Genomic DNA, 12,616 nt, shown 5'->3' on the forward strand with positions numbered 1-12,616 from the left:
GTATCTCTATTATGTTGGTGCGGCTTCGGAACTTTTAAATATCTTGATATATCTCGAGAACTACGCATCTGATCAAAAAATATCATAGATCATAAAAAGTAGGAAACTTAATTCTCTACAAAAAAGTTCTCTCAACATTTTGCCATAGCTCTCTTCGTTTCCGAGATATTTGCAGATTTATCTCAAGGGAAGGGGCCTGACGGACATATTTCGAGATATTTCTTCTTCTTGTTGTTCTTCTTCTGCACAGCTAAGCTGGAAGTGGCATTTGCAGCTCGCAATAGTGCAGAGTTATCTCAAAGAAAGGGGCCACGGTGTTTCTGTATCTCTATTATGTTGGTGCGGCTTCGGAACTTTTAAATATCTTGATATATATCGAGAACTACGCATCTGATCAAAAAATATCATAGATCATAAAAAGTAGGAAACTTAATTCTCTACAAAAAAGGTCTCTTAACATTTTGCCATAGCTCGCTTCGTTTCCGAGATATTTGCAGATATATCTCAAGGGAAGGGGCCTGACGGACATATTTCGAGATATTTCTTCTTCTTGTTGTTCTTCTTCTGCACAGCTAAGCTGGAAGTGGCATTTACAGCTCGCAATAGTGCACAGTTATCTCAAAGAAAGGGGCCACGGTGTTTCAGTATCTCTATTATGTTGGTGCGACTTCGGAACTTTTAAATATCTTGATATATCTCGAGAACTACGCATCTGATCAAAAAATATCATAGATCATAAAAAGTAGGAAACTTAATTCTCTACAAAAAAGTTCTCTTAACATTTTGCCATAGCTCTCTTCGTTTCCGAGATATTTGCAGATTTATCTCAAGGGAAGGGGCCTGACGGACATATTTCGAGATATTTCTTCTTCTTGTTGTTCTTCTTCTGCACAGCTAAGCTGGAAGTGGCATTTGCGGCTCGCACTAGTACAGAGTTATCTCAAAGAAAGGGGCCACGGTGTTTCTGTATCTCTATTATGTTGGTGCGGCTTCGGAACTTTTAAATATCTCGATATATCTCGAAAACTACGCTTCTGATCAAAAAATATCATAGAACATAAATTGTAGGAAACATAATTCTCTACAAAAAAGGTCTCTTAACATTTTGCCATAGCTCGCTTCCTTTCCGAGATATTTGCAGATATATCTCAAGGGAAGGGGCCTAACGGATATATTTCGAGATATTTCTTCTTCTTGTTGTTCTTCCTCTGCACAGCTAAACTGGAAGTGGCATTTGCGGCTCGCACTAGTGCAGAGTTATCTCAAAGAAAGGGGCCACGGTGTTTCTGTATCTCTATTATGTTCGTGCGGCTTCGGAACTTTTAAATATCTCGATATATCTCGAAAACTACGCTTCTGATCAAAAAATATCATAGAACATAAATTGTAGGAAACATAATTCTCTACAAAAAAGGTCTCTTAACATTTTGCCATAGCTCGCTTCGTTTCCGAGATATTTGGAGATATATCTCAAGGGAAGGGGCCTGACGGACATATTACGAGATATTTCTTCTTCTTGTTGTTCTTCTTCTGCGCAGCTAAGCTGGAAGTGGCATTTACAGCTCGCAGTAGTGCAGAGTTATCTCAAAGAAAGGGGCCACGGTGTTTCTGTATCTCTATTATGTTGGTGCGGCTTCGGAACTTTTAAATATCTTGATATATCTCGAGAACTACGCATCTGATCAAAAAATATCATAGAACCTAAAAAGTAGGAAACTTAATTCTCTACAAAAAAGGTCTCTTAACATTTTGCCATAGCTCTCTTCGTTTCCGAGATATTTGCAGATTTATCTCAAGGGAAGGGGCCTGACGGACATATTTCGAGATATTTCTTCTTCTTGTTGTTCTTCTTCTGCACAGCTAAGCTGGAAGTGACATTTGCAGCTCGCAATAGTGCAGGGTTATCTCAAAGAAAGGGGCCACGGTATTTCTGTATCTCTATTATGTTGGTGCGGCTTCGGAACTTTTAAATATCTTGATATATCTCGAGAACTACGCATCTGATCAAAAAATATCATAGAAGATAAAAAGTAGGAAACCTAATTCTCTACAAAAAAGGTCTCTTAACATTTTGCCATAGCTCGCTTCGTTTCCGAGATATTTGCAGATTTATCTCAAGGGAAGGGGCCTGACGGACATATTTCGAGATATTTCTTCTTCTTGTTGTTCTCCTTCTGCACAGCTAAGCTGGAAGTGGCATTTGCGGCTCGCACTAGTGCAGAGTTATCTCAAAGAAAGGGGCCACGGTGTTTCTGTATCTCTATTATGTTGGTGCGGCTTCGGAACTTTTAAATATCTCGATATATCTCGAAAACTACGCTTCTGATCAAAAAATATCATAGAACATAAATTGTAGGAAACATAATTCTCTACAAAAAACGTCTCTTAACATTTTGCCATAGCTCGCTTCGTTTCCGAGATATTTGCAGATTCAGCTCAAAGGAACTGGCCTGACGGACATATTTCGGGATATTTCTTCTTCTTGTTGTTCTTCTTCTGCACAGCTAAGCTCGAAGTGGCATTTGCGGCTCGCACTAGTACAGAGTTATCTCAAAGAAAGGGGCCACGGTGTTTCTGTATCTCTATTATGTTGGTGCGGCTTCGGAACTTTTAAATATCTCGATATATCTCGAAAACTACGCTTCTGATCAAAAAATATCATAGAACATAAATTGTAGGAAACATAATTCTCTACAAAAAAGGTCTCTTAACATTTTGCCATAGCTCGCTTCGTTTCCGAGATATTTGCAGATATATCTCAAGGGAAGGGGCCTGACGGACATATTTCGAGATATTTCTTCTTCTTGTTGTTCTTCTTCTGCACAGCTAAGCTGGAAGTGGCATTTGCGGCTCGCACTAGTGCAGAGTTATCTCAAAGAAAGGGGCCACGGTGTTTCTGTATCTCTATTATGTTGGTGCGGCTTCGGAACTTCTAAATATCTTGATATATCTCGAAAACTACGCTTCTGATCAAAAAATATCATAGAACATAAAAAGTAGGAAACTTAATTCTCTACAAAAAGGTCTCTTAACATTTTGCCATAGCTCGCTTCGTTTCCGAGATATTTGCAGATATATCTCAAGGGAAGGGGCCTGACGGACATATTTCGAGATATTTCTTCTTCTTGTTGTTCTTCTTCTGCACAGCTAAGCTGGAAGTGGCATTTACAGCTCGCAATAGTGCAGAGTTATCTCAAAGAAAGGGGCCGCGGTGTTTCTGTATCTCTATTATGTTGGTGCGGCTTCGGAACTTTTAAATATCTTGATATATCTCGAGAACTACGCATCTGATCAAAAAATATCATAGAACATAAAAAGTAGGAAACTTAATTCTCTACAAAAAATGTCTCTTAACATTTTGCGATAGCTCGCTTCGTTTCCGAGATATTTGCAGATTTATCTCAAGGGAAGGGGCCTGACGGACATATTTCGAGATATTTCTTCTTCTTGTTGTTCTTCTTCTGCACAGCTAAGCTGGAAGTGGCATTTGCGGCTCGCACTAGTGCAGAGTTATCTCAAAGAAAGGGGCCACGGTGTTTCTGTATCTCTATTATGTTCGTGCGGCTTCGGAACTTTTAAATATCTCGATATATCTCGAAAACTACGCTTCTGATCAAAAAATATCATAGAACATAAATTGTAGGAAACATAATTCCCTACAAAAAAGGTCTCTTAACATTTTGCCATAGCTCGCTTCGTTTCCGAGATATTTGCAGATATATCTCAAGGGAAGGGGCCTGACGGACATATTTCGAGATATTTCTTCTTCTTGTTGTTCTTCTTCTGCACAGCTAAGCTGGAAGTGGCATTTACAGCTCGCAGTAGTGCAGAGTTATCTCAAAGAAAGGGGCCACGGTGTTTCTGTATCTCTATTATGTTGGTGCGGCTTCGGAACTTTTAAATATCTTGATATATCTCGAGAACTACGCATCTGATCAAAAAATATCATAGAACATAAAAAGTAGGAAACTTAATTCTCTACAAAAAAGGTCTCTTAACATTTTGCCATAGCTCTCTTCGTTTCCGAGATAGTTGCAGATTTATCTCAAGGGAAGGGGCCTGACGGACATATTTCGAGATATTTCTTCTTCTTGTTGTTCTTCTTCTGCACAGCTAAGCTGGAAGTGGCATTTGCGGCTCGCACTAGTGCAGAGTTATCTCAAAGAAAGGGGCCACGGTGTTTCTGTATCTCTATTATGTTCGTGCGGCTTCGGAACTTTTAAATATCTGGATATATCTCGAGAACTACGCATCTGATCAAAAAATATCATAGAAGATAAAAAGTAGGAAACTTAATTCTCTACAAAAGAGGTCTCTTAACATTTTGCCATAGCTCGCTTCGTTTCCGAGATATTTGCAGATTTATCTCAAGGGAAGGGGCCTGACGGACATATTTCGAGATATTTCTTCTTCTTGTTGTTCTCCTTCTGCACAGCTAAGCTGGAAGTGGCATTTGCGGCTCGCACTAGTGCAGAGTTATCTCAAAGAAAGGGGCCACGGTGTTTCTGTATCTCTATTATGTTGGTGCGGCTTCGGAACTTTTAAATATCTCGATATATCTCGAAAACTACGCTTCTGATCAAAAAATATCATAGAACATAAATTGTAGGAAACACAATTCTCTACAAAAAACGTCTCTTAACATTTTGCCATAGCTCGCTTCGTTTCCGAGATATTTGCAGATTCAGCTCAAAGGAACTGGCCTGACGGACATATTTCGAGATATTTCTTCTTCTTGTTGTTCTTCTTCTGCACAGCTAAGCTGGAAGTGGCATTTGCGGCTCGCACTAGTACAGAGTTATCTCAAAGAAAGGGGCCACGGTGTTTCTGTATCTCTATTATGTTGGTGCGGCTTCGGAACTTTTAAATATCTCGATATATCTCGAAAACTACGCTTCTGATCAAAAAATATCATAGAACATAAATTGTAGGAAACATAATTCTCTACAAAAAAGGTCTCTTAACATTTTGCCATAGCTCGCTTCGTTTCCGAGATATTTGCAGATATATCTCAAGGGAAGGGGCCTGACGGACATATTTCGAGATATTTCTTCTTCTTGTTGTTCTTCTTCTGCACAGCTAAGCTGGAAGTGGCATTTGCGGCTCGCACTAGTGCAGAGTTATCTCAAAGAAAGGGGCCACGGTGTTTCTGTATCTCTATTATGTTGGTGCGGCTTCGGAACTTTTAAATATCTCGATATATCTCGAAAACTACGCTTCTGATCAAAAAATATCATAGAACATAAAAAGTAGGAAACTTAATTCTCTACAAAAAGGTCTCTTAACATTTTGCCATAGCTCGCTTCGTTTCCGAGATATTTGCAGATATATCTCAAGGGAAGGGGCCTGACGGACATATTTCGAGATATTTCTTCTTCTTGTTGTTCTTCTTCTGCACAGCTAAGCTGGAAGTGGCATTTACAGCTCGCAATAGTGCAGAGTTATCTCAACGAAAGGGGCCACGGTGTTTCTGTATCTCTATTATGTTGGTGCGGCTTCGGAACTTTTAAATATCTTGATATATCTCGAGAACTACGCATCTGATCAAAAAATATCATAGAACATAAAAAGTAGGAAACTTAATTCTCTACAAAAAAGTTCTCTCAACATTTTGCCATAGCTCTCTTCGTTTCCGAGATATTTGCAGATTTATCTCAAGGGAAGGGGCCTGACGGACATATTTCGAGATATTTCTTCTTCTTGTTGTTCTTCTTCTGCACAGCTAAGCTGGAAGTGGCATTTGCAGCTCGCAATAGTGCAGAGTTATCTCAAAGAAAGGGGCCACGGTGTTTCTGTATCTCTATTATGTTGGTGCGGCTTCGGAACTTTTAAATATCTTGATATATCTCGAGAACTACGCATCTGATCAAAAAATATCATAGATCATAAAAAGTAGGAAACTTAATTCTCTACAAAAAAGTTCTCTTAACATTTTGCCATAGCTCTCTTCGTTTCCGAGATATTTGCAGATTTATCTCAAGGGAAGGGGCCTGACGGACATATTTCGAGATATTTCTTCTTCTTGTTGTTCTTCTTCTGCACAGCTAAGCTGGAAGTGGCATTTGCAGCTCGCAATAGTGCAGAGTTATCTCAAAGAAAGGGGCCACGGTGTTTCTGTATCTCTATTATGTTGGTGCGGCTTCGGAACTTTTAAATATCTTGATATATATCGAGAACTACGCATCTGATCAAAAAATATCATAGATCATAAAAAGTAGGAAACTTAATTCTCTACAAAAAAGGTCTCTTAACATTTTGCCATAGCTCGCTTCGTTTCCGAGATATTTGCAGATATATCTCAAGGGAAGGGGCCTGACGGACATATTTCGAGATATTTCTTCTTCTTGTAGTTCTTCTTCTGCACAGCTAAGCTGGAAGTGGCATTTACAGCTCGCAATAGTGCACAGTTATCTCAAAGAAAGGGGCCACGGTGTTTCAGTATCTCTATTATGTTGGTGCGACTTCGGAACTTTTAAATATCTTGATATATCTCGAGAACTACGCATCTGATCAAAAAATATCATAGATCATAAAAAGTAGGAAACTTAATTCTCTACAAAAAAGTTCTCTTAACATTTTGCCATAGCTCTCTTCGTTTCCGAGATATTTGCAGATTTATCTCAAGGGAAGGGGCCTGACGGACATATTTCGAGATATTTCTTCTTCTTGTTGTTCTTCTTCTGCACAGCTAAGCTGGAAGTGGCATTTGCAGCTCGCAATAGTGCAGAGTTATCTCAAAGAAAGGGGCCACGGTGTTTCTTTATATCTATTATGTTGGTGCGGTTTCGGAACTTTTAAATATCTTGATATATCTCGAGAACTACGCATCTGATCAAAAAACATCATACAACATAAAAAGTAGGAAACTTAATTCTCTACAAAAAAGGTCTCTTAACATTTTGCCATAGCTCGCTTCGTTTCCGAGATATTTGCAGATTTATCTCAAGGGAAGGGGCCTGACGGACATATTTCGAGATATTTCTTCTTCTTGTTGTTCTTCTTCTGCACAGCTAAGCTGGAAGTGGCATTTGCGGCTCGCACTAGTGCAGAGTTATCTCAAAGAAAGGGGCCACGGTGTTTCTGTATCTCTATTATGTTCGTGCGGCTTCGGAACTTTTAAATATCTCGATATATCTCGAAAACTACGCTTCTGATCAAAAAATATCATAGAACATAAATTGTAGGAAACATAATTCTCTACAAAAAAGGTCTCTCCACATTTTGCCATAGCTCGCTTCGTTTCCGAGATATTTGCAGATATATCTCAAGGGAAGGGGCGTGACGGACATATTTCGAGATATTTCTTCTTCTTGTTGTTCTTCTTTTGCACAGCTAAGCTGGAAGTGGCATTTACAGCTCGCAGTAGTGCAGAGTTATCTCAAAGAAAGGGGCCACGGTGTTTCTGTATCTCTATTATGTTGGTGCGGCTTCGGAACTTTTAAATATCTCGATATATCTCGAAAACTACGCTTCTGATCAAAAAATATCATAGAACATAAATTGTAGGAAACATAATTCTCTACAAAAAACGTCTCTTAACATTTTGCCATAGCTCGCTTCGTTTCCGAGATATTTGCAGATTTATCTCAAGGGAAGGGGCCTGACGGACATATTTCGAGATATTTCTTCTTCTTGTTGTTCTTCTTCTGCACAGCTAAGCTGGAAGTGGCATTTGCGGCTCGCACTAGTGCAGAGTTATCTCAAAGAAAGGGGCCACGGTGTTTCTGTATCTCTATTATGTTGGTGCGGCTTCGGAACTTTTAAATATCTCGATATATCTCGAAAACTACGCTTCTGATCAAAAAATATCATAGAACATAAATTGTAGGAAACATAATTCTCTACAAAAAAGGTCTCTTAACATTTTGCCATAGCTCGCTTCGTTTCCGAGATATTTGCAGATTCAGCTCAAAGGAACTGGCCTGACGGACATATTTCGAGATATTTCTTCTTCTTGTTGTTCTTCCTCTGCACAGCTAAGCTGGAAGTGGCATTTGCAGCTCGCAATAGTGCAGAGTTATCTCAACGAAAGGGGCCACGGTGTTTCTGTATCTCTATTATGTTGGTGCGGCTTCGGAACTTTTAAATATCTTGATATATCTCGAGAACTACGCATCTGATCAAAAAATATCATAGAACATAAAAAGTAGGAAACTTAATTCTCTACAAAAAAGTTCTCTCAACATTTTGCCATAGCTCTCTTCGTTTCCGAGATATTTGCAGATTTATCTCAAGGGAAGGGGCCTGACGGACATATTTCGAGATATTTCTTCTTCTTGTTGTTCTTCTTCTGCACAGCTAAGCTGGAAGTGGCATTTGCAGCTCGCAATAGTGCAGAGTTATCTCAAAGAAAGGGGCCACGGTGTTTCTGTATCTCTATTATGTTGGTGCGGCTTCGGAACTTTTAAATATCTTGATATATCTCGAGAACTACGCATCTGATCAATAAATATCATAGAACCTAAAAAGTAGGAAACTTAATTCTCTACAAAAAAGGTCTCTTAACATTTTGCCATAGCTCTCTTCGTTTCCGAGATATTTGCAGATTTATCTCAAGGGAAGGGGCCTGACGGACATATTTCGAGATATTTCTTCTTCTTGTTGTTCTTCTTCTGCACAGCTAAGCTGGAAGTGACATTTGCAGCTCGCAATAGTGCAGAGTTATCTCAAAGAAAGGGGCCACGGTATTTCTGTATCTCTATTATGTTGGTGCGGCTTCGGAACTTTTAAATATCTTGATATATCTCCAGAACTACGCATCTGATCAAAAAATATCATAGAAGATAAAAAGTAGGAAACCTAATTCTCTACAAAAAAGGTCTCTTAACATTTTGCCATAGCTCGCTTCGTTTCCGAGATATTTGCAGATTTATCTCAAGGGAAGGGGCCTGACGGACATATTTCGAGATATTTCTTCTTCTTGTTGTTCTCCTTCTGCACAGCTAAGCTGGAAGTGGCATTTGCGGCTCGCACTAGTGCAGAGTTATCTCAAAGAAAGGGGCCACGGTGTTTCTGTATCTCTATTATGTTGGTGCGGCTTCGGAACTTTTAAATATCTCGATATATCTCGAAAACTACGCTTCTGATCAAAAAATATCATAGAACATAAATTGTAGGAAACACAATTCTCTACAAAAAACGTCTCTTAACATTTTGCCATAGCTCGCTTCGTTTCCGAGATATTTGCAGATTCAGCTCAAAGGAACTGGCCTGACGGACATATTTCGAGATATTTCTTCTTCTTGTTGTTCTTCTTCTGCACAGCTAAGCTGGAAGTGGCATTTGCGGCTCGCACTAGTACAGAGTTATCTCAAAGAAAGGGGCCACGGTGTTTCTGTATCTCTATTATGTTGGTGCGGCTTCGGAACTTTTAAATATCTCGATATATCTCGAAAACTACGCTTCTGATCAAAAAATATCATAGAACATAAATTGTAGGAAACATAATTCTCTACAAAAAAGGTCTCTTAACATTTTGCCATAGCTCGCTTCGTTTCCGAGATATTTGCAGATATATCTCAAGGGAAGGGGCCTGACGGACATATTTCGAGATATTTCTTCTTCTTGTTGTTCTTCTTCTGCACAGCTAAGCTGGAAGTGGCATTTGCGGCTCGCACTAGTGCAGAGTTATCTCAAAGAAAGGGGCCACGGTGTTTCTGTATCTCTATTATGTTGGTGCGGCTTCGGAACTTTTAAATATCTCGATATATCTCGAAAACTACGCTTCTGATCAAAAAATATCATAGAACATAAAAAGTAGGAAACTTAATTCTCTACAAAAAGGTCTCTTAACATTTTGCCATAGCTCGCTTCGTTTCCGAGATATTTGCAGATATATCTCAAGGGAAGGGGCCTGACGGACATATTTCGAGATATTTCTTCTTCTTGTTGTTCTTCTTCTGCACAGCTAAGCTGGAAGTGGCATTTACAGCTCGCAATAGTGCAGAGTTATCTCAACGAAAGGGGCCACGGTGTTTCTGTATCTCTATTATGTTGGTGCGGCTTCGGAACTTTTAAATATCTTGATATATCTCGAGAACTACGCATCTGATCAAAAAATATCATAGAACATAAAAAGTAGGAAACTTAATTCTCTACAAAAAAGTTCTCTCAACATTTTGCCATAGCTCTCTTCGTTTCCGAGATATTTGCAGATTTATCTCAAGGGAAGGGGCCTGACGGACATATTTCGAGATATTTCTTCTTCTTGTTGTTCTTCTTCTGCACAGCTAAGCTGGAAGTGGCATTTGCAGCTCGCAATAGTGCAGAGTTATCTCAAAGAAAGGGGCCACGGTGTTTCTGTATCTCTATTATGTTGGTGCGGCTTCGGAACTTTTAAATATCTTGATATATCTCGAGAACTACGCATCTGATCAAAAAATATCATAGATCATAAAAAGTAGGAAACTTAATTCTCTACAAAAAAGTTCTCTTAACATTTTGCCATAGCTCTCTTCGTTTCCGAGATATTTGCAGATTTATCTCAAGGGAAGGGGCCTGACGGACATATTTCGAGATATTTCTTCTTCTTGTTGTTCTTCTTCTGCACAGCTAAGCTGGAAGTGGCATTTGCAGCTCGCAATAGTGCAGAGTTATCTCAAAGAAAGGGGCCACGGTGTTTCTGTATCTCTATTATGTTGGTGCGGCTTCGGAACTTTTAAATATCTTGATATATATCGAGAACTACGCATCTGATCAAAAAATATCATAGATCATAAAAAGTAGGAAACTTAATTCTCTACAAAAAAGGTCTCTTAACATTTTGCCATAGCTCGCTTCGTTTCCGAGATATTTGCAGATATATCTCAAGGGAAGGGGCCTGACGGACATATTTCGAGATATTTCTTCTTCTTGTAGTTCTTCTTCTGCACAGCTAAGCTGGAAGTGGCATTTACAGCTCGCAATAGTGCACAGTTATCTCAAAGAAAGGGGCCACGGTGTTTCAGTATCTCTATTATGTTGGTGCGACTTCGGAACTTTTAAATATCTTGATATATCTCGAGAACTACGCATCTGATCAAAAAATATCATAGATCATAAAAAGTAGGAAACTTAATTCTCTACAAAAAAGTTCTCTTAACATTTTGCCATAGCTCTCTTCGTTTCCGAGATATTTGCAGATTTATCTCAAGGGAAGGGGCCTGACGGACATATTTCGAGATATTTCTTCTTCTTGTTGTTCTTCTTCTGCACAGCTAAGCTGGAAGTGGCATTTGCAGCTCGCAATAGTGCAGAGTTATCTCAAAGAAAGGGGCCACGGTGTTTCTTTATATCTATTATGTTGGTGCGGTTTCGGAACTTTTAAATATCTTGATATATCTCGAGAACTACGCATCTGATCAAAAAACATCATACAACATAAAAAGTAGGAAACTTAATTCTCTACAAAAAAGGTCTCTTAACATTTTGCCATAGCTCGCTTCGTTTCCGAGATATTTGCAGATTTATCTCAAGGGAAGGGGCCTGACGGACATATTTCGAGATATTTCTTCTTCTTGTTGTTCTTCTTCTGCACAGCTAAGCTGGAAGTGGCATTTGCGGCTCGCACTAGTGCAGAGTTATCTCAAAGAAAGGGGCCACGGTGTTTCTGTATCTCTATTATGTTCGTGCGGCTTCGGAACTTTTAAATATCTCGATATATCTCGAAAACTACGCTTCTGATCAAAAAATATCATAGAACATAAATTGTAGGAAACATAATTCTCTACAAAAAAGGTCTCTCCACATTTTGCCATAGCTCGCTTCGTTTCCGAGATATTTGCAGATATATCTCAAGGGAAGGGGCGTGACGGACATATTTCGAGATATTTCTTCTTCTTGTTGTTCTTCTTTTGCACAGCTAAGCTGGAAGTGGCATTTACAGCTCGCAGTAGTGCAGAGTTATCTCAAAGAAAGGGGCCACGGTGTTTCTGTATCTCTATTATGTTGGTGCGGCTTCGGAACTTTTAAATATCTCGATATATCTCGAAAACTACGCTTCTGATCAAAAAATATCATAGAACATAAATTGTAGGAAACATAATTCTCTACAAAAAACGTCTCTTAACATTTTGCCATAGCTCGCTTCGTTTCCGAGATATTTGCAGATTTATCTCAAGGGAAGGGGCCTGACGGACATATTTCGAGATATTTCTTCTTCTTGTTGTTCTTCTTCTGCACAGCTAAGCTGGAAGTGGCATTTGCGGCTCGCACTAGTGCAGAGTTATCTCAAAGAAAGGGGCCACGGTGTTTCTGTATCTCTATTATGTTGGTGCGGCTTCGGAACTTTTAAATATCTCGATATATCTCGAAAACTACGCTTCTGATCAAAAAATATCATAGAACATAAATTGTAGGAAACATAATTCTCTACAAAAAAGGTCTCTTAACATTTTGCCATAGCTCGCTTCGTTTCCGAGATATTTGCAGATTCAGCTCAAAGGAACTGGCCTGACGGACATATTTCGAGATATTTCTTCTTCTTGTTGTTCTTCCTCTGCACAGCTAAGCTGGAAGTGGCATTTGCAGCTCGCAATAGTGCAGAGTTATCTCAACGAAAGGGGCCACGGTGTTTCTGTATCTCTATTATGTTGGTGCGGCTTCGGAACTTTTAAATATCTTGATATATCTCGAGAAC

Source organism: Osmia lignaria, unplaced genomic scaffold (assembly GCF_051020975.1).
Source record: "Osmia lignaria lignaria isolate PbOS001 unplaced genomic scaffold, iyOsmLign1 scaffold0001, whole genome shotgun sequence".
Taxonomy (NCBI): domain Eukaryota; kingdom Metazoa; phylum Arthropoda; class Insecta; order Hymenoptera; family Megachilidae; genus Osmia; species Osmia lignaria.